This window comes from Neofelis nebulosa, chromosome 10, assembly GCF_028018385.1.
Source record: "Neofelis nebulosa isolate mNeoNeb1 chromosome 10, mNeoNeb1.pri, whole genome shotgun sequence".
Taxonomy (NCBI): domain Eukaryota; kingdom Metazoa; phylum Chordata; class Mammalia; order Carnivora; family Felidae; genus Neofelis; species Neofelis nebulosa.
In genome coordinates this window covers 84,106,810-84,129,486 of record NC_080791.1, presented here as the reverse complement: position 1 = coordinate 84,129,486, position 22,677 = coordinate 84,106,810, and the positions used below count along the sequence as shown (strand labels likewise).

The 22,677-nt window shown below is 36.2% G+C and overlaps 1 protein-coding gene across 1 annotated transcript in view; it reads left to right on the top strand.

Moving 5' to 3' along the window:
• Positions 1-22,677, top strand: part of KCNA4 (potassium voltage-gated channel subfamily A member 4) — a 584,357-nt gene that overhangs the window by 318,797 nt on the left and 242,883 nt on the right. Inside the window, exon 3 of the transcript XR_009249859.1 lies at positions 13,642-13,752. The gene's annotated coding sequence lies outside the window, so the exon portion shown is untranslated. The remainder of the gene's footprint in view (positions 1-13,641; positions 13,753-22,677) is intronic.

The following is a 22,677-nucleotide window of genomic DNA, read 5'->3' as shown; positions in this document are numbered from 1 at the left end:
ATTTATATTATAAAAAAAACCATAAATAAGGTCATGAGAAAACATGGAACTCTGGGAAGCATTTGCTAATATCAAAGGGAAATGGCTGTGAGCTCTATAAATCAATAAGAAATAGGCCAACAATTCAATAAATAAATAAGCAAAGGAAATGAACAATTCACAGAAAGGAAACACAACTGGCTGTTAAACACATAAAAACCTGTTTGATTTCATACATCATGTAAGGAATGTGAATCCAAACTACCCAGGTCTTCACATTTACTTCTCAGATTGGAAAACGTCAAAAATCTTGATTATACACTATGGGTCTGTTAGAGTATAGGGAAATATGCTTTCTCATAATTCACTAGCAGAAGTGTAACTTGATATAACCTGTATAAAGGAAAATATTGACAATCTCTAAGAATTTCATTGCTTAGAATATTCGTCTAAATTTACTGAAAGGAAAGCCTTGCAAAAGTCCGAAAGAATTTTCAGATTCCTGTTGCAGTTCATTGATATCTTCAAATTGTTCTTGTTGAAAATTTGACATAAAGGGTCCAATCATTTCAGAAATTGTAGAAATGGTAGTGATTCTCTTATGCATGAATTCACCACCTCTCAAGGCAGCTTGTCCTATGCATTGTAACTATTCACCACCTCTCAAGGCAGCTTGTCCTATGCATTTCACCTGTTAAAATTCACTTCCTTAAGTTGACCCCCAAACTTCTGACCTTCACTCTGCCTTTTGAAGTAGCCACAAAATTCTAATTCTACCAATTCACAATGGTATGATGCTAGATTTGAGGTTAACACTCATTTAATAAACAGCCTTTTTTTTTCAGCCTTCACTCTAGACAAACATGTCTAAGGCAACATTTTTTTGGGGGGAAAGTGGGTGCAATCAAGGCTCCCATTGGTCTTGATTAAGTAGAGATCATTATTTCATGTGCCCTTTGTTGCTCTCATGCACAGAGCTTACCTCAGAGTGAAGGTGGCACTTAAAGAAAGCTCTAAGAAGCAGGAGACTTGCATTTCACCTGGGGATGGATAGGTTCCTTCCTCAGGGCAGCGCCTTAATCAGAGTTTTTATGATTTAGCAAGGGAAATGTCAGCTATGATGCTACCCCAGAAAGAAGCATATAATGAGCAAGTAGATGGATTTTCTTTATGGCTATTACTGTACAAGTGTCTTTGATGATGAGAACAAAGAGATGCAAATGAAAACTAGGGACAGTCTTCTGTCTATAAATGTTTCCAGCATCTGGGATCTTTTTCCTCAGCTTTAGTATCAAAGAGATACAGTGAACTAGAGCCCCACAACCAGTGGGCTCTCAGGTGCACCTGGTTCCCTACTGAAGTTACCAGACAGATGCTTCAGAGAAAGACAGCAAATGTAGGAAATTGAATTTACTGGACAACTGTGGAGATGGGGGAAGCATGGCCATATGCATAAAGTTGGCAATTCATTTTCCCACATGATACAGTTGAATAACTAAAAATGCTAACCAATAATAATGTCATAGGTAAAGATTTATTAGCAAGTTGTGATGTCTTTCTGAACACATTTCTATTTGCGGGGGGGGGATTGTGTAGGTAGTTTCTCATTGCATGGATAACTACTCAGTGTGGCTATAGGAATTTCATAGGTAGCATTAAAACAGGGGACTCTTTTCCTTGGAATCTTGGATTTTAAGTTTTAAGCATGGGTCTCAGTGAGTGCTCTGGTCTTCACAAGATGGCACCTATTATCAGAGAAAAAATGCACAGGACTGGGTCAAACAGTCAAGGAAGATTTCATTCAAGACTATTACAGCATGGGGAAAAGATTGAATTCAACTCTACTGACACAAAAAGCAGGAGAGGTTTTAGGCACTGGGTGAGCTAGTGGAAAATAATAGAAGGATTTTAGTGGGGATGTTGGTTGGTGTGATTAGGCCATCTGATTTTTCTAATTGCTGCTTATCAAAGTTTTGCTCCTATAGGCTATAGTCTATAGACTAGAGTCTATAGTTTCCTACCGAAACTGGAATATAGAAGCACTATTTATATTAGTGATTTTGACTCGAGGGGATGGCTCCCAGGTTCTGGAGAAAGACATTACTGGGTTGTAAAACTGGCAAGAGTCTGGGAGAAGATTTATATCTCAAAGGGGCAGAGAAAGAATTTACAATTGCAAGTTTTCTAAAATAAATGTTCTAAGCAAAGGGAAGTCAGGGACCTATGTCAGAAATAAACCTGTTTAAAGTTTAGTCAAGTTGAGGGAAAATATAAGACCATATTGGGCCAACTTAAGGCATAAAGAACTCTGTATTGAATTCCTGATGGGTCTAGAGAGGGAAAAAAATAGAATTTTGAAGAACTCAGAAAACTCAATCATAACCATCAAATATGGAAGATCTTTTTTAGCTTGGGGCTAGATTGTGAGTAATGTCAAAATTCTGAGAATGGGGCCTTCTTCCTATAGGCAGTGGACAGTTCCTCACTGGGTTCCCCATCCCTAATTCTGTCACTTTACCTCAAGCAACTTCATATATGAAAGTTAATCCTTAGAGACTAGCCTGAAAGGAAAGAGAAACAACGGAAGAAATGGTTGATAATGGCATCTAAATTAGGTGCCTATGCACTCTATCTCATTTAATTCTGACTACAGTCTTAGTAAGTATTTGTTTCTAATCCATGCAACAGATGAGGATGTGTTGAAGTTTAGGGAAGATAAGTATTTTGGTCATGGTGAACAGCTAATGTACATCAGAGCCACATCATAACCCAGTTCTTTCTGGAACTTAAGAAATGTGGGTTTTTTTTTTTTTTTTTGGTTTGGTTTTTGGTTTTGTTTTTTTTTGTTTGTTTTTTTGAGTGTGTATGTGTGTGTTTCTTGGAAAGTTTGGGACAAGACAGGTCACAGTTCTATGTTTTTACCTTAAGCGTATTGCTCATAGTACAATAAGGAGAGTATCATCTACCATCACTCTATCCCCTACTTTGTAGCAGAATTATCCTTATATAATGCAAGTTATTATAGTAGGCTTCTCCCTTGCTTGAAGCCAATGGTTTCGCATTTTCTTCAGAATGAAGTCCATGTCCTAAACTGAGCCTATAAAATCCCAAACAATCCATTCCCTAGTCTCTAACTACTCTTCCCCCTTGCTTACTGTGCTTCAATGTATGAAATCAACACACTCTTTCCTAGTTACACCAAACATGCTCCTGCTGCAGGACCTTTGTACTTGCTCTTCCCTCTGCCTGAAACACTTCCAGATAGCAACATGGCTTGCTCTCTAAGCATTTTGTTGTGTCTAATGGCTCTGTGCATTTCTTTTTCTGTGAAATGTCTATATATTTTATTTACTTAAAATTAGGTTTTGTTCTTTGTTTTGTTTCTAGGAGCTTTTTATGTATAGGAACATAAGTGCCTCCCCCACTTTATTTCCTTGATTTCCTCAAGGAAACTTAAAATATATATAGCTGAATATATTACTTTTTATTATAATTACTTCTAAATCAAATCATAGTTAAGATTTCCTCACTTAGAGATTACAAAGGAATACACTGATTTTTCTTTTTTCAATACTTATATGGTTTTATTTTTACAGTTATATTTCTAATCATTTACATTTACCTTTTGTGTGATATAAAGTTGGAAGTGTAAATCCAAATTTATCTTCTTTCTCAAATGAATATTTGCCCTGATACAATTTCCTAAAAATTTTTCTCTCCTCTACTTACTTTGAGAACCCACCTTTATGATACCAAATTGCCATATGCACTTTGCTTTATTTCTGGATTTTCTATTGTATTTCATTGGTCTCTCTTTCTGATTAAATAACTGATGCATATTTAATGTATGCAACTGCATCTGCTGAACAGTGAAGAAGTCAGCAGCATCTGTTCAGAATTGGCCTCGAGTCCCTTGTGGAGTATGTCTCAATGCGTAGTTTACATCCACATTATACTGGATATTTGTTAAGACTGGATTCCTAGACTCCGATTTCAAGAAAGTCTCCATCAGAATGGGGATGGGACCCATTTTCACATTTATTTGAAAATAAATTTGACAACTAATATTCAGATGAAGTTTAGAGATGGAAAGAAGGAAAATCCATTCAACATTTTTATAATGGATGCCTATTTTATCCTTTCTTTGCCTAAATACACAGAAAGATATTCTGTTTTACCATATAAGCTGCAAAACCAGGAAGGAGCTATTACAGCTCAAATTGCAACACTTTTTGACTACCACCCTAATTAGTGGGTGTGAATTCCTTTGGCATCACTTAATGACATACTAGTTGTTGAACCTGAGGTAGGCCAGGCTGGAGCATTAGCCAAATGGGGAGAACCAGGAGGATTAAGTGATTAATTGGAATTACTCTGTCTCAGTTCTAGCCACAGCACTGTATCAGCATCAGCACATCAAGAGTCTCTAATTTGTATATTCAGAAAACCAATGCCAAATGGGAGGAGTCACTGTGCTAACATGTTTGCTCACCATATTTAGAGTCAATAAATTAAGATTAGTTACTTTGCATATAAAATCATATCAAGAGTGAAAATAGAACCAATCAGAGGAAAGCAGTTCCTCACGAAAGGGCTTAAGATTTCTGTGCTTCCATAGTTCGTTATTACTTATTCTTGTTGCAGGGTACATGAGGTCCTTCTGCTTTTACATAGCTTGAAGTCTCTCACTGAAGACTCAATATTGCTCTAATAATAGGCCTCATACCATAATTGATCTGCAGAGGCTGTTTAGGCACTGGAGAAGAAGAGAGATCCTCCTTCCTACACAATGTTTAGTGGGCCAATTCAGAGACTGTGTCAAAGTCCTATGGTCTTTTTCCATACCTGGGGAGAATAAATAAATGGTTTATTTATTAATAGGAAGACTTAGTTTATATAAATTGAATAATTTTATAGTCAGTTTTTAATGTTGAATAATTCTATAATAAATACAAACAATTTTGGAAGGTTACATTTTGTTGGGTTTCAGCTATACAGAAATCAGTGAAATAAGTGGAAAGCAGAAGAGGGAAGGGTAGTTTTTAAGAGTCACAGAAATTGGATAGAGTTATAGGGCAAATTCAAATCTCTGTTCTCAAAAGCTGGGAGCAGGCTGGGAAACATAGGACAGAAATATTAGAAGCTAGGTGAATGAAAAAGAAATCAGAGATGTTAACACAGACCAATGGCAGAAGGCAGAAGGCAGAGAGAACTGGGATAGAATTTGACAAATTGGGGCTCTTGTCATGGGTGGGCCAGCTGGAGGAGGAGAGCCTTCGGTTTTGGGTCTTTCATTATTTTCAAGTATTCCTAATGTTCTATAGAAATTCATCACCACAGCTCCAAAGAATGAAATACAAAATTCATAAGAATTAATGTTATTTCTATTCTGTTATAGAGCCACAGTCTATAATTCATTAAAACCATTGACCATTGTCTATCCTGATGTGGTTACATCTTCTGAAAGGCATTCTGACAGAACCAACCAAGACCAACTATTCCTCTTTTATATCTCTGTGCCTGCCCTTTAAGAAACATCCAGAATTTCTTAGTATAAATGTCACGACTCCTTCCATAGCACTAGGAATAACCTCTCGTACTTACAGTCTTCATTACAGAGATGGACACGGTGATACTTACAGTAGACTGCAGTCAGAGTAGGTAAACTAGACTAGAAAGCTTTGAAGGACAGGTCAGTGCCATGGCAGTAAAGTAGGATGAAGTTCCCAAAATCTTCCTACGTGCGGAAAGGAGGGTTTAGTTTTAAGAGATAAAACTAAAGATTGAAAAGATGAGATTTAGGGGCTTGGGTGGCTCAGTTGGTTGAGCATCTGACTTTGGCTCAGTTCATGATCTCATGGTTCATGAGTTCGAGCCCCACATTAAGCTCTATCTTCTCAGCTCAGAGTCTACTTGCCTGCTTTGGATCTTCCGTCCCCCCCCCCCCCCACCTCTCTCTCCTCCTCTGCTGCTCATGCTGTCTTCCTCAAAAATAAATAAACATTTAAAAAAAAGATGAGATTTATTCTCAGGCTCTATCAGTACCATGCTTGCCAAGGATCAGTGGGATGACGGTGTGGGTGCAGCAGAAATCAAAGCATTTGTGGAAACAAGCTAGTGGCGCTGTTCTGTACTCTACTGGAGAGCAATAAGGACAAAGACCTAGACACAGATGAATACGTGATACAGCTGTTTAATAACAAGTACCGCACAGACACTGCTCAATGAAAACAGACTCTAGCACCAGCGTCAGAGCAGGGCCTTGGAAGCACAAGCGTGTTTGGTTGTTGGATTGTGGAGATATGTAGGGTTTCCACAGGAAGGTTGTGGGGTAGGTGGACACTGTCAAGGCTCAAAGGAGTAGCTAGCTCTTTACCTAGTGTATAGTATTTTAGTGTTTATTTGGGTCACGTATATAGCTCTATTGATACACACAGGCAGAATATCAAAGTTTCAGAAGATAGACATGCTATGCTGGGTTGGCATATGCTGTGTTTATGAGTGTACATTCCTTCTAAGGAGCTGAGGTACTGTTATATACATATGTCCCAGAAGATGTTGGCTAGAAATGGGATTGATGAACCCTTCATTGAAAACAAAAATTCCAGATCAAAATTTAATTTTATTTTCCAGGAGCAACAGCTTTTTCAGTGTGGGATGCTAGATTCATGAATTGGCAGACAAGAAGGTCTAGAAAAAATCTGGACGCATAGCTTGAGTTTCTGTGACACTCTATTTTTCAATGATACTTAGTAAACTCAAAATCAACTTATAACCTCAAATCAATCTCGATGGGGGTCTCAGAATTATCAGTCACAAATAGCATATGGGTATTCACATTGTATCCTTTAGTATAGTTCCATAGCCTATCCTTATGTTGTGTTAATTTGCACACGGTTCATGTCCTTCTGTCTTTTTGACAATACTGTGAACTATTTTTGAAATAAGAAAATAAAATGGCAGTTACTGAAGAAGTTATTGTGCACTGGGCACTATTCTAGATGTGTTCTATTGTTTCAGTTTTTCATTGCAGTAGCCACACCAAGGTGGACATTTTATAAGTGAGGATATCAAAGGATCTGAGGATATTTTGTAGGTGCCAGAGCCAGGAATGGAAACAGAAACCTGTCTGGTTGATTCTCTTTCTGTTATACTCTGCCTGAAGCTAGAATAATTGTGTTTTCGTGCCCTATGAAACCTAGCTAATTAGAGTGAATTGTGTGTAGGAACTCTCAAGTACTCCATAATAGTGTTTGCTGAAAAGTGAAAACTTTTAGAGACTTTTCCATGTTCAGGGAAACTTCTGAGCATTTTAGACATTTTTTGTCAATTGTAAATGCTCATTCTGTCATCTTCAGGCACTACATCTGATAGATCATCTCTTTGTCTATAAACTGAGGAGGAACACGCATCTAGCCATAAAGAATGTGTTTGTACAGCATGCTTCTATGTCCCTGACAGAGATGAGTCCTTCTGACTGGAATAGGGATGAGGAAGCACAGGGAGAAATACCGCTAGGGAGAAATTCATTGAAAACATAATCAAAGTGACAAAGTTGGTGAATGTACCAGCAAGCATTTCTTGTTGCCTTAGCATGAAATATTCCTGTAGAAAGTGAAAAAAAAAAAAGATACAGCTCCATGCAGTATTGAATTGAAAAGGACATATTACATGATACAGACTTACATAAATTAATGTAAAACAGGCCTGGCTCTATTCAAAGCTGATTATGCTATTTCTAGCAGTAAGGCTGCACATTTTGCATTATTTAATTCATTCACTACAAGTTGCATTCCAGAGAACTATGCCAGAAATATTGACTAGCTACCTATGCTTAATAGCTGACAATCAGTAACTTCCTTGGGGTGGACGTGGGGGATGAAATACATTCAAGAAATTCATTCTCCCGAGCAAGCTTTTACCTTATGTCTGAGCCTTGGATCCTGTCTCTGTGCTTAGACCTTCCTAAGTGAAATTGACACTTGCACAAAGCCGGAGCCCCTACCTGCCTTCCTCTGCCAGAGCCCTGTGGATCACTTTGAATTTCCTTACTGCTGGCTCATTTCACAAAAGGTGGAAAAGATGTTCTAGGAAACATCTTTCCTGCCACATCTTGTTGCCCTGTTCACGTGTTGTGGCCACACTTTTCAAAAATCATTACCTCCAGTGGAAACAAATTCATCATAAGCCTCTTGAAATATACCTCAAGCCCATGACACTTTTGGACTGACATCTATTCATAGATTGACTATAAATAGGCACCAATTTACACCCAATTAGATGTGGAGGGAAATCTGGGGTTGCAGGAAAATTTCCAGCCATTCAGTATGCAAGATCTGTGTGATGGCTGAGTGACTGATGTAACTGCCATTTGTTAAGATTTCACCTTATTTAATCTCCACTCAGACACTCCTAATTTGTGCAGAGCCTAGGGAATGACTTAAGACAAGGTAATTAACTGGAGCATCTTTGAAGAAAAAAAAAAGAGACAAAACTATTTACTTATTTTCTTTCCTTTTTTTTTAAGTCTGAATAATGAGACCATATTCTGCTCCATGAACTCCTCCCAAATTGCGATATTCTGATTGAATGAAAATCACCAAGAATTCATCTTCCCTAAGAAAATGTAATCCAGGGGCACCTGGGTGGCTCAGTTGGTTAAGCATCTGACTTCAGCTCAGGTCATGATCTCGCAGTTTGTGAGTTCGAGCCCCACATCAGGCTCTGTGCTGACAACTCAGAGCCTGGAGCCTGCTTCCGAGTCTGTGTCTCCATCTCTCTCTGCCTCTCCCCTGCTCATTCTCTGCCTCTCCCTCTGTCAAAAATAAATAAACTTAAAAAAAATGTAATCCAAATAATAAACTGCATGTTTTGGTCACCCCTTAGAATCACAAGTTAGTTTCAACCTGGGCTGGATAAAATGAGTCTGTGGCTCTGGAGAATGGGAAAAAGGCAAGGATTAGTCGATGAGGGACTTTGATCTTATAGAGTCTAATCACTTCTGTTCACAAAATCTCATTTAAAATGACAATGCTAAATTCCTAAGCCTCCACAGGACCTAATAGTGATTAGTTCAAATGTATCTAAATTGCTGCTAAGAATTGATTATTATGAAGAGAAATCTAAAGAGAGTTTGATTAAATTAATGTAATGCTTTCTTCAGCTTAAACAGAGAAAAGGAACATTTACTTAATCCAGTAGTTTCAGATGGAATCACACTTCTTTACGCACATATATTAAATGCACTTCTAGTTTTTGATGAATTAAAATGGAAAAATAATTGCTCAAATGGCACCAGACCTGGTTTCATCATCCAAAGACATTTGAGATCTCATAAAACGGGACTTTTCAAATTTTAATGTGCCTCAGATCACCTGGAGACATTGTGAAACAGAAGATGCAGATGAGGCATGGTATGCATTTCTAGTAAGCTGCCTGGTGAGGTCAATGCTGCTGGTTCTTGGACCAACCATAGTTTGAATAGTGAGCTTATGGAGCATCTGGGTCATGATTATGAAAATTAATTACCACTGCATGGGGATAAGCTAGTTAATACTATGTGCTGATTTGTATGATGCCTGATAACTAGTAGTGTAATATGTCTCTGATAAAAAAAAAGGAATTGTTTAAAATTTACAGAATCAGAAGATAGCAGACTCTTCTGATCTTGCCTTTACTACATGTAACAGTTATCCCTAATAAGTGTGTATTACTTTCCTTTTACAAAGCAATTTTACATAGTATATGTTGCTTAGTTTTATGATGATCCCTTAAAAACCCTGTGAAATAAGTCAAGCATGCATTTTTCTTCATTTTCCTTATGAGTAACCCAAAACGGAAAGTTGATATTTCACATACAATTTCACATTATTATTCAGCAAGAGAGCCATGACTCTAATCCATATCTCTGACCAAATCTGACCATATCTCTGAACACAAATATGGTGTTCTTTCTCTTAACAGTAGATTTTGTGTGGATCACATAAATTCCATAGCCCCTCTCTTCCTTATGAAATGGGTGATTCAGGTTCAACTAGACCAGTGGTTATCAGCCTTCATTGTGCAACCAAATTATGTTGGGAACACAAAAAATAATACTAGTGACTAGCCCCATTCCAGAGCAATTGAGCCGGAACCATCAAGAGTGGAGCCAGGATACCATTTCTTTTCTTCTTTTTTTTTAATGCTTATTTTATTTGTTTTTATTTTTATTTTTTATTTTTTTAATTTTTTAACGTTTATTTATTTTGAAACAGAGAGAGACAGAGCATGAACGGGGGAGGGTCAGAGAGAGAGGGAGACACAGAATCTGAAACAGGCTCCAGGCTCTGAGCAGTGAGCACAGAGCCCGATGCCGGGCTCAAACTCACGGACCACGAGATTGCGACCTGAGCCGAAGTTGCACGCTTAACCGACTGAGCCACCCAGGCGCCACCCCCCCTTTTTTTTTTTAATTTTTTTTTAACGTATTTGTTTTTATTTTTGAGAGAGAGACAGAGTGTGAGTGGGGGAGGGGCAGAGAGAGAGGAAGACACAGAAATCCGAAGCAGGCTCCAGGCTCCAAGCTGTCAGCACAGAGCCCGCCTCGGGGCTTGAACCCATGAACCGCGAGATCATGAGCTGAGCTGAAGTTGGACTTCTAATGACTGAGCCACCCAGGAGCCCCAGAATACCATTTCTTTTAATTTTCTAAGCTGATTATTATGCATAGTGAAGATTGAGAACCAATAACATTATATATCCACTATAATACCTTTTTTACCAAAAAAAATTTTTAATGTTTATTTATCTTTGAGAGAGAGAGAGAGAGCACAAGTTGAGGAGGGGCAGAGAGAACCAGAGACACAGAGTCCAAAGGAATCTCCAAGCTCTGAGCTGTCAACACAGAACCTGACACGGGGCTTCAGGAGCTATGAGATCATGGCCTGAACTGAAGTCGGATGCTTAACTGACTGAGCCACCCAGCCCTCCCTCCACTAAAGTACCTTTAAGTGAAGGAATTCTACCTGGCTATAAAGATAGGTTTTTTGTCTATCTGCTCTATGAAAGTCTTGGTGACAAATCTAAAAACATAAGTTTAGATAAGTGTATCACTAAAAATGTTAATTATGACTTAGCAAGCTTTTACTATTTCTTGTGTGTTGTGCAGGCCTTGAAAATTTAGGGACATTTTGGTTGATGCTTTAAAAAATCACTTTTACTTATGGGGCGCCTGGGTGGCGCAGTCGGTTAAGCGTCCGACTTCAGCCAGGTCACGATCTCGCGGTCTGTGAGTTCGAGCCCCGCGTCAGGCTCTGAGCTGATGGCTCGGAGCCTGGAGCCTGTTTCCGATTCTGTGTCTCCCTCTCTCTCTGCCCCTCCCCCGTTCATGCTCTGTCTCTCTCTGTCCCAAAAATAAATAAAAAACGTTGAAAAAAAATTAAAAAAAAATCACTTTTACTTAAACAAGTAGAGATTTTAGTTTACTCCCTGTATCTACACTCTGTATAACATCAATATTTCTGAGTTTCCTATTTGTCCTTTGAAACTGGTACTAAATTTGAGCTTTCATTTGGGCTTTCATTGAAGTGGATGTCTAAACTCCTCCAACTGCTTTCTGATGTGACTCCTGTTTCCCCTTGTGGCTGCAATGAGGATTTAGACACAGAGTATACTTACATAGTTATCAGATTACCTAATATTTCTGTCAGGAATTGATCATGTAAATGGTTTAGACACAGTCCCTTCTAAGAGTTAAGATTTCAGTCCTAAGCCCCACCTAATGTAAATTTCTCAAAAAGTTCAGGTTGTTGAAAGCAGATATTTCTGTTTTTCTTTTACAGAATCCTTTACTTTTCTGTAGTTGTCATAAGATGAAGAAGACAGGATTAGTCAATATCTTACCCTAGTAGATTCTACTCTGTTGATCATTTTTCAAAGTTGAATAGACACGAGAAAAATGAAGGCTTTGAACCCTTGGAAAGGCCCAAGGGGGATTTTGGCTTTCCTGGGTAATTCTTGAATATTTGATCACCCGTGGCCCAAGAGGGTTTTCAATGAAGCTATCCCTTCTGGAAGAATTCTAATCCGGAGTGATGTCACTTCAATGATGAATCTCTAAGGCTAAGAAGGGTTCAGAGTTTGATGCATAACAGGTAATACAATGCATTTCATTTTGAGAGTGGAAATTCAATCAAATATACATTATTTGACATGTAGTCCATGTCTTTTTTTTTTTAATTGTTTATTTTTGAGAGAGAGGGAAAGAGATGGAGGGAGAGCACAAGCAGGGGAGTGGCAGAGAGAGGAGGACAGAGGATTTGAAGTGGGCACTTGTGCTGACATCAGCGAGCCGGATGTGGGGTTCGAACTCACAAACTGTGAGATCATGGCCTGAGCCGAAGTTGGGTGCTCAACTGACTGAGCCACCCAGGCGCCCCAACATGTCTTGATTCCCAAACTTCCTGGCTTGGATTTTCTAGAACTAGACAGTTTATTCAATAAGGAAATAAATGCATACCGCTCTAAAGAAGATTATAGTATTGGCTTATTGGGGTAGCAGGTGCAGAATGATCTTTCTGACAGCAGATTATCAATACTGGTTCTTTGATGTTTTAACCTGATCACCTGGCCTTCCTTACACCAATTATTTAAGGGTAGTCATGAGATCCAGAGATGCTTTTCTCATTTGATTTTACTGTGAGATTTTTAGATTGTGTGGAGAATTATCTGGTTGTCATTATAAAATACACTTTTGTTCACCACAAGCAGAATTATCCTATAACACCCCATTGCCTTTACTAATTTCTAGATTTTTTTAATTCATTCTTACAATGCCTTAATAACATCACTCCTGAACTCCATGGACCTCACAGGGACTGGATTCTTTTGTTTGGGAGATTCCAGGTATATTTCTTTCATCTCCCTCCCTGATAAACAACTTTGTCTGAATCCAGCTGTGCCTGGTCTCCTAGAAAACATTTAGCTATCACTGTTCTTGGGAGATGGTTACTGTGTTCACAGACTATTAGAAAATTCTACTGCTCCATTAACTCCCCTATTTGTATCTTGGAACTTTATTTTCTAGTGGACTATGTCTGCAGTTTATAGCTGTTTCCCCACAGGGCAAAGCATGAAGTCAGTGACTGACATTAAATAATAAATGTCAGCAAAGTGATTACTCTCATTTGGAATTAATAATATTTTATTAAAATTCATAAGAGCACTCAACTGGTAGCATCAGAACCAATTACTCATGTGAGCACTGAATATGCCTTCCCAATTCAAAGCGTGCAGTAACTCTTTTTGACTTAAGGAAAACACATCTCTGTAGTAGGTTGGAGGATCTAAGTTTTTCACTCTCCCTATGTCAGTCTGAAGGCTGGATTAACCTATAATGTAAATGTTTAAATATTAAGAACAGTAGAAATTTAACCTTTCTAAGGGAAAAATTCAGATGACAGATGGTATTATATTTATTCTGTTCTTAGAGATTTGTCCTTTTGTTAAGGTTTAAATCAGAGTAAAACCTAGTTAAAACCATCTTTAATTTTGTTTGGTCTCAGAGTTAAATATTTGATAGGAAAATGAGATAGGAAAAGACAAGCTAGTTGTATCGGGTACCTGTTTTCTGTCCCTCCAAATCTATTCTTTAGTGATCTCAATTATGTATTTTGCTTTAAGGATCTGAACTTCATGGACACAGTGGAGGAGACTGAGCTCCCTTGATTTCTGACTGCATACAGTGTTCGGTCAATAAGAAGTCATATGGCATCAGAGGAAGAGAGGAGAAAGGTAGGATTTTGTGTCCCCTGGGTCCCTTCTTGGGAGGTTGCTCCAGGCTAGCTGTATTTTTTTTTTCCATGAAATGTCGCTGCTCCACTAAAGATGACCCTCCATATAAGACTTTCCATCTAGATGCTGAGGATCTCTTGTCCCGTTTCTCCAGGCTTAGACGTTGTAGCAGGTTGACAATTACTGGTTTCATGGTTCTGCACTATCCCTCGTAATTTGCTTATAAATGTGACTGTGGTATTTCCTGAAGGGACCCTGCATGATTTACTAGTGTTAACATGCTACAGGTTTGAGTGAATGGGATATCTGTTTGTCTTATCTCTAAGTAGAGTATGATGTAAGGGAGCCTGTTAGCTACATACAACTTTCAACCTTAAAAAAAAAAAAAGCTGAATTGTGATACAAATGGTGAGTAATATGAGTGATGAATGATAATGAGAGATGAAAAAGTATCTATCTGTAATATTTAAGGATATTCAGTTGGTTTGCATTAACAGCCATATTGTTGCTAATGACTGGCTGCCAGGAATCTGTATTGACACGTATTTTGAATACATCCTGATTACACTGATACATACTATTCATGTGGATAAATTGACTGCTTGATAAACTTTTTTCCACCTGAAAATTGTCAGATAAAACCTTCATTCAAGCCTTAGAAAGCTATCAGAGAACCTTAAGACATTTTCAGGGAATTAGAAAACAGTTAATTTTAAACTCATATAAAATGTTTTAAAAACATATTTTGGGGGAAGTGGTTATAAATTATTGATTTATATTACTGAAATTGTAATACAATGGCTTTCACTTAATTCATATGTGTATGTGTGTGTGTGTGTATGTAGTGTTTTATTTTTTCAAATAATGTATTTCAGATTAACTTAGAAGTCTTTTTTTTTTTAACTTAGAAGTCTTTTAATGTTCAAATCAATGGGACTCAATTTGGTTCAGCACCCATCTGCAAGAAACAATCCATTTGCAAATATACTATATGTGAACTAAAAAAGAAGAAAAGTACACCATAATCTTCGCTTTATCATGAAACTCACATTAGTTATGGAATGATTTCTATGCTATGGGCAGTCACTGTGTTTACCTCATAAGTAGTATCTTATTTAATCCATCAGCCAAGTAATATTAATTAGTACTATTTCAGTTAACGAAAATAGGACTTAGAGAGGTTTAACTTGCCCCAAGATATGCATTTAATTAACACTTAATTGGAGTTTGATCTGAAGACTAACTTCAAAACTCATGTTGTCAACCATTATGATAAATTGCTTGCTTGAGCGTTTTTATAGCTTAAAGCAATTCTTACGTCTTTGTCCAACAGCAATCAAAAATTTTTTTTATGATCATTAATTAAAGTAGGAAGCATTACTTGTAACTGTATTAGTGTGTGCTTATTTCTTGACATTGTCATCTAAATTGGCTCAGTAACATCTTTCTGTAATGACTGTTAAAATAAGGCAGGAAAAATATAAGGTATGAAGTAGTGTAGTCTAAGCATGAATTAAAGGGGCAGCTGTGGGAATGTTAAGAAAGAACACATGTGGAGGAGATCATAATGAAATAATTGACAGGATTATTTAATTAAAATCTAGACTTAAAAGGGATATTAGATATTATTCGTTATCCTTTCTTTTATACACTAATGAAATGGAAGCCTAATAGATAAAATGGCCTCCCAATGGGCACTGTGGAAATATCTGAGGACAGTTGGTAAGAAAACACTTCCTTTGATGATTCCACTGAAACAGACATCGACATATTTTAATAAATTTGAAAAAAATGAGACATTATCTTTAACAAATGAGTAAATATTACTAAAGAACATATTAGTTGAACATCTATATTTAGGTTTATTTCTGGGCTCTTGATTCTTATCTATCAATTTGTTTTTATGACAGTATCATACTATTTTAATTACTATAGCTTTATAATGTAGCTTGAAATCAGGAAATATGATGCCTCCTGCTTTGTTTTTCTTTCTCAGTATTGCCTTGGTTGCTTAAGTTCTTTTGTGGTTCCATATGAGTTGTAGAATTGTTTCTTCGACTTCTGTAAAAAACACCATTGGAATTTTGATGGGGATTGCATTGAATTTATAGATAATATTGGGTAGTATGGACATTTTAACAAATTAATTCTTCCAATCTATATACAGGTGATATATTTACATTTATTTGTGTATTCTTCAATTTCTTTCATCAGTGGTTTGCACTTTTCAATTTAGAGGTCTTTAACCTCCTTGGACAAATTTATTCCTCCCTGGTTAAATTACAATTTGTTGCTCTTGTAAAGGGGACCATTTTAATTTTTTTTTCAGATAATTCATTGTTAGTGCATAAAAACACTACTATTTTTGTTTGTTAATTTTGTATCCTACAAATTCACTGATTTATTGGATCTAACCATTTTTTGGTGGTCTTTAGGATTTTCTATATATAAAATCATGCCATCTGCACATGATTTTCTAATCTTTCTAATTCTTTCTAATTCTTATGCCATCTATCTGTTTACCTATCTATCTTTCTATCTATATTTTTGTGATTGCTCTGTCTAGGATATCCAGTACTGTATTCAATAGGAATGGTGAGCTCCCTGTCTCATTTTTTACTTAATAAAATTTAGATTCCAAATGAAGCTGTGAGCTGTTTTTAGGAAAAGAAAAATAAGGAGATACAAATAAGAAAACATAAATGTTCCTTTTTTAAACTGTCATAGCATGGTTATAAAAATTTATTAAAAATATACGAGGATTTTCTTTTTTGATATTAAAATCCTTATGCTATTTAATCACCTGCTGTGTCATCATCCACGTGGCTTCTCATTCTTCAGTTGTTAAATGATAGTGTTTTACCTGATCTGAATTTTTCATGAAATCAGTAATTCAAGCAATCACATTCAGCAATCACATCCAATATCCCACTTAGAGACTTTATAAAATGCTACATCTTTGTATATTTGATATTTTTCTTTGAAATTAATTTGAATTACTTTTTTGCTGTATTGTTAAATATAGGAAAGATCTACCAACAGAGATCGTGACATAACATGGGAAATAGAATTTATTGTTACATGTGTAAATAGCAAGTATTTTATAACTGGTTAGTCATGGGTAAATATTTTCCACCACTTTACTGAGTATGGTTGACATTCAAAAACTGTACACGTGTAATGAATCCAAGTTAAAGTTGGGAGATAAGTATGTACCTCTAAAACCACGATTACAGCCTATGCCATAAGCATATCTATCACTTCCAAAAGTTTCCTTCCACCCTCTTCAACTTACTATAATTTTTTGTGATAAGAAAAATTAACATAAGATCTGCCCTCTTGGTAAATTTTAAGTATTTGTAAGTATACAGTACAATATTGTATTTATTGTAGTTTAACAATGTTATTAACTATAGGCTTTATGCTGTACAGTAGATCTCTAGGACTTATTTATTTTGTGTAGCTCTAACTCTGTATTCTTTGATTAATATTTCCTCATTTTCCCCTAATCCTATCCTGAACAACCACCATTTTACTCTCTGTTCCCGTGAGTTTGACAATTTTAGATTCCTCATGTAAGTGGTATCATGTAGCATTTGTCTTTCTGTGTCTGACTTCTTTCGCTCAACATGATGTAAAAGGAAATGCAGTGTAACAGCTAAAGATTTGTTAGATAATATTGCTAGGTTTATCCATGTTGTCACGAATGACAGGATTTCCTTCTTTTTTAAGGCTGAATAATGGTCAGTTGTGTGTATATATCATATTTTCCTTATCCATTTATCCATTGATGGAAATTTAGGTTGCTTCTGTGTTTTGGCTATTGAGGATAACATGTATGACATTTGTTTCCCCACACAACTTTGTCACTGCAAGGAATAGAACATATTTGATTAGATAATAAGTATCCCTTTAAGAGTGTATGTGCTAAAATTAAATAATTTCACAAATGTTTATTGCACACTTACCATTATACCACAGCATTTATGTGTATGTATATGTTTGACATGGAAGTCTTTATAAACCAAAATATGTGTTAAAAATATAAATTTCAGTCATGCTATCTATCTGAAGACCAAATACAAATTTTCAAATTGTTGTCAATATATAGCAATGTCTATTTGCATTTTATCTTTGGATTTCTATTCTTCAGTTTAGTTAATGAGCAAACCCTCCAGTTTTTAAATCTTTTGCTATTAATTTTGATGTACAGTGATTGTAACTTGAAGACAAGATCATTAATGCTGACACTAGATAATACTTAGTATTATTTTTTTTGCTTAATTTCATAAGAAAAAATAAGAGATTTAAATATGTTGTTTCTAGCAGATGTTGTTCAATTACATAGTATTGTGGTTGTCTTGTCCTCTTCCTGAGTTCACTGAAAAATAAAAATAAAAATAAAGCCCTTCCATATCCTTATGGGCATCAGTTTTCCTCAAGATTTGTGGAATGATACTTTCTCAAATGGAAAGTAGGTTTAATATTTTTTATTTCCTTTAAAGATATCAATGAAAATTCCTCAGCAGCTGAATGTCAAATATGTTCTAAATGGGTTCACTCTTTTATTTCTTCTCTTTGGCCTTTTTTAAGTATAGAGATTTATATGCTTGAGTATGTGTGAGCACAAACATAAACACACTCATATAACACACACACAACAGACATGCATTTAAAATATGCCAAACTTGCTTTCAAGCCCATTGATTTTGGAAATAAAAGTTGTTTGTAGTGTAGATGTGATTGTCTAGGAGCATTTTAGATGAAAATGCAGTCAGCCTAGATCATAGTATGAACTCTGAGCACTGTGTTGCTCATACTCTTTTTTTTTTTTTTTTAATTTTTTCCTATTCTTTATTTAGTTCTCTCTTTAGTGTGGCTTAGTAATCAAGTACACTGGGATTAATGGTTCTATGTGAGTTCGCCCTTTTACAGTAATCACTTAGGGAAACAGTTAATAAACAAAATATTTTGGAACTGTTTTTGGAATTAATTCCTTCCAAATTTGTACCATTATTTTTTTTTTAATTTTTTAATATATGAAATTTACTGTCAAATTGGTTTCCATACAACACCCAGTGCTCATCCCAAAAGGTGCCCTCCTCAATACCCATCACCCACCCTGCCCTCCCTCCCACCCCCCAACAACCCTCAGTTTGTTCTCAGTTTTTAACAGTCTCTTATGCTTTGGCTCTCTCCCACTCTAACCTCTTTTTTAAAAGAGCAGACCTGGCTTTAAAACAAGTTCATTCCATTTTTATTGCCATAAATTCTCCCCTTCTCATTGCCTCCAGCTCTTACGGGATGCACAAATATATTTCCTATTCTGAGCAGTGGCTCATAAATACAGAGAGAGAAGGAAGTCATTGGAAAGCAGGTCTCTTCCAGGAGCATGGACAACTGCCTAGAGGGGCACTCAATCATGCATTTTGACTTTGGTAATTGAATGCTGTATCCATTTCTCTGCCACATTATCATAAAAAAAAGTATCTAAGGAAATGCAGTATTACAGCTAAATATTTGTTGGATAACATTGCTAACTCTTTTAAATGATCTCATGGCAAGGAATAAAGGGATTGAGGGGGGAGAAACTAGGATTCCAGTGTTGCTTTTTATTATATTTTTATGTCTGAAATGGTAATTATGCTTTTTAGTGCTATTCCATCTATTATAGTGAAAGTATGTGGGAACATGGATTTTTCTGTAAGGGACTTAAATAGTCCATTCTCTTCAGTTAAACCAAATGCTAATATACCCTTTTTCCCCTTCCATGACATGCTTAAAATCTGTGTGCCTAAACAAATTAGCATTCTATTCTCAACAGACTCATTTGGAAGATAGAGCATGTTCACTGAGCAATAAGTAGGCCACGGGGAATTTAATGAGAGGGGCTGGGAAAAGAGGCATTTTACAGCTAATTGTTATTAATTGTTAGATGTCATATTTTATAGAGATTTAAGCTGTATTTCCTCACTGTAACAAACTTCTCTTCCTTCCACCTTATACCTCACCTATCCTCTTGCAGTATATACTCTTGGTCATAAAGAGAGGTAGCAGATGGGATTTGCATGAACAATCTGTACAGACCTTGGAACAATGAGTGTAGTGGCAGGACAGGGTTTTAAAATTTCTGAGAATCCCACACAAAAACATAAAAGAAGGTACATAGCAGAAATAAAAAAAGCCATGGATACTTACAACGAATTTCAGTACAAGTTATCCCCATAAGCCTCAATATACAAGTGGTAAGGGAAAACCACCAAAGTTATGTGGTTTATTTGGTATGAAAGTAGAGGAATGCAATATGGAATATTATAGACCTGGAAACAAGACAAGCCTGAAAATAGCCATAAGGAGTTTACTGGGAAGGTTGGTAGGCTAATTTGAGAATTGTCACTGAAAATAAAGTTTTTATCCCCACACTGAGAGTGAGTGGGTACATAGGACCCTCAGCAAGTGCTAAGAAAGCTACCTTGAATATGCTTTCAGAAAGTTCATGAAAACTAACTTTATATAAAAATGAGCACTCAGTGAATATCAAGGTCAAATTCTGTATAAGTTTATTATAAAAAGAGAGGGGCGCCTGGGTCGCTCAGTTGGTTAAGGGTCCAGCTTCAGCTCAGGTTATGATCTCACAGTTCATGGTTTCAGGCCCCTCACTGAGCTCTGTGCTGACAGCTCAGAGACTGGAGCCTGCTTCAGAGTCTGTCTCCATCTGTCTCTGCCCCTCCCCTACTTGTGTGCTCTCTCTCTCTCTCAAATATGAACATTGAAAAAAAAAAGAGAGAGAATGAGGAGCAAAATGTTTTTACAGGTAGCACTAAATACAGTCATGACTAAAAAACATTAAAACTGTAACCTCCAAAGTTACTAAAAGGCATTAAGAAAATGATGAATACATGAAAGAACAATATAAATTGTTTCAAAAACTCTGGTATGAGATAGTTGAACATGGAAAAAGAACTAGAAATAAAAGAAAAAAATAATTTTAGAAGTGAAATGTAAAGACACATAAGACAAAAATAATGCCTATTATTTATTGATGCTTAGTAGATCACCCCAAAATGAAACAAAAAAAACCCCACATTTATTTCACAGTATGTGCAAGACAGAAATTGTGTACAGTTTACTGGCTGTTTCTAGCTCAGGGTCTCTCACGAGGCTGAAATCAAGACATCATCCTGAGTAGTCATCTCAAGGTTTAATAGGAGAAAGTCAGTTTTCAGGCTTATTCCTGTATCTCTTGCAGGCCTCACGTCCTTTCTGGTCATTGGCTAGACATTAATTCCTTGCTAGGTATGCCTCTCCAACTGAACAAATGAGAGAGTGAAGGAAGGGCAAAGAAGGTGGAAACGATAGTCTTTTATAACCTAATCCCAGAAGTGGCATCTCATTGTTATTGTTGTATTCCATTTATTAGAAGTCCCTATATCCAGCCTACATTTCAGGGACACACGAGAATATCCAGAGGTGGGAATCATTGAGAGCTACCTGTTATAAGAGGTGAAACATTAAAAAAGAAATTAAAAAAGAAATGACAATGACAAGTATTAAAGATAGGCAGTGAAGATTTTATGTATGGCTAATGGGACTCCATGAAGAAGCAAATCAAAGAAAGGGATCACAGCAAGTATGAAAAACTATAAGAAAGCTTTTTTGAATTAACAAATATAGGCATTGAAGATACATAGCTTCTAACCTAACTAAAAGTGATCCAAACATTCATTCTATCCCTCCCAATGAAAAAACACACCACCACAATCATTGCTGAATACCTATCACTTACACTCTTATTTAGTGTTTTTATTTAACTTATGTTCTGAGATTTTAGTTATCATAGCATTATATCCTGAATTTAGAAGGCCAGCTATATTTTCTATATACATTAAGGTAAGTCATTTATACATTTATTTTTAAGTTATAGATATGTGAAACTAAAATCAAATAGTATAATATATGAGGTAAGAGTACCACATTGGGAATGAAGTATCTAGCACATAGTTAGTGTTCAATAAATGATACGTTATTTTGACAGATAGTAGGAAGTGGTTGTACATAGGTATGTTCAGAACTACCCCTGACATTGGAAAATCTAGGTCAGGATTAATGTCAATATAGTGAGTCAGCCAAGACATTCATAAATTACAAAAGCTAGCATGACAATGGAAGGATCAGTCTATGCACATGGGTTTTGTGGGCATGATTGCGTTTTCTTGCATTCTGTGGGAACTAATCTCTTATCCTTTAGCTTGGACTTTGATATTGTTTAGGGAACATGGATGCCGTATGCTGAAATGACATTATCAGCTCTCTCTAGCTTTGTGTTGCTTTCCAATGTGCCAGATAGATATATGATATGCAGCACTCATAAGTTATTTCAGAGTGTTTTTCTATTTCAGGGTAAGTCCTTAATATGTATGGTACTGATAGGGATTAGGATGTACTGTTAATAGGTGGTAGCATTCGCCACTTTCTCATCCAGTTACTAAGTAACTATGTAATCATTTGTCAAACAGTATCTTTTGCTGAGCTGACATTTGCATCTCCAATAATTTTGCATAATTAGGTTATAAATAGTTCTTTTGTGAAATTAGGATGATGATTAAAGTTTAAAGGTATACGAATATATACATATAATTCTTTCATAGAAAGTAGTCCTAAACAAAATAAAAGGAAGATAACTGGTAAGAAATATCTAAGAAATGTTATCCTTGGGCAAAAGTAGTCTTTCTAGTATTCCTAATATTGAAAAGAATGAATGCAACACTTACAAAATTCATAAACTTTAGAGTTCAGAGAACAGGTAGTATCAATAAAAAATCAATTAATTAGGATAAAAAATTTCTGGTCCCCAAATACAGAGGAAACTAACAGGGAGAATGAGGCATTAAAACTAAGGCCCATAGTTTCACTGTAAGAGAAAAT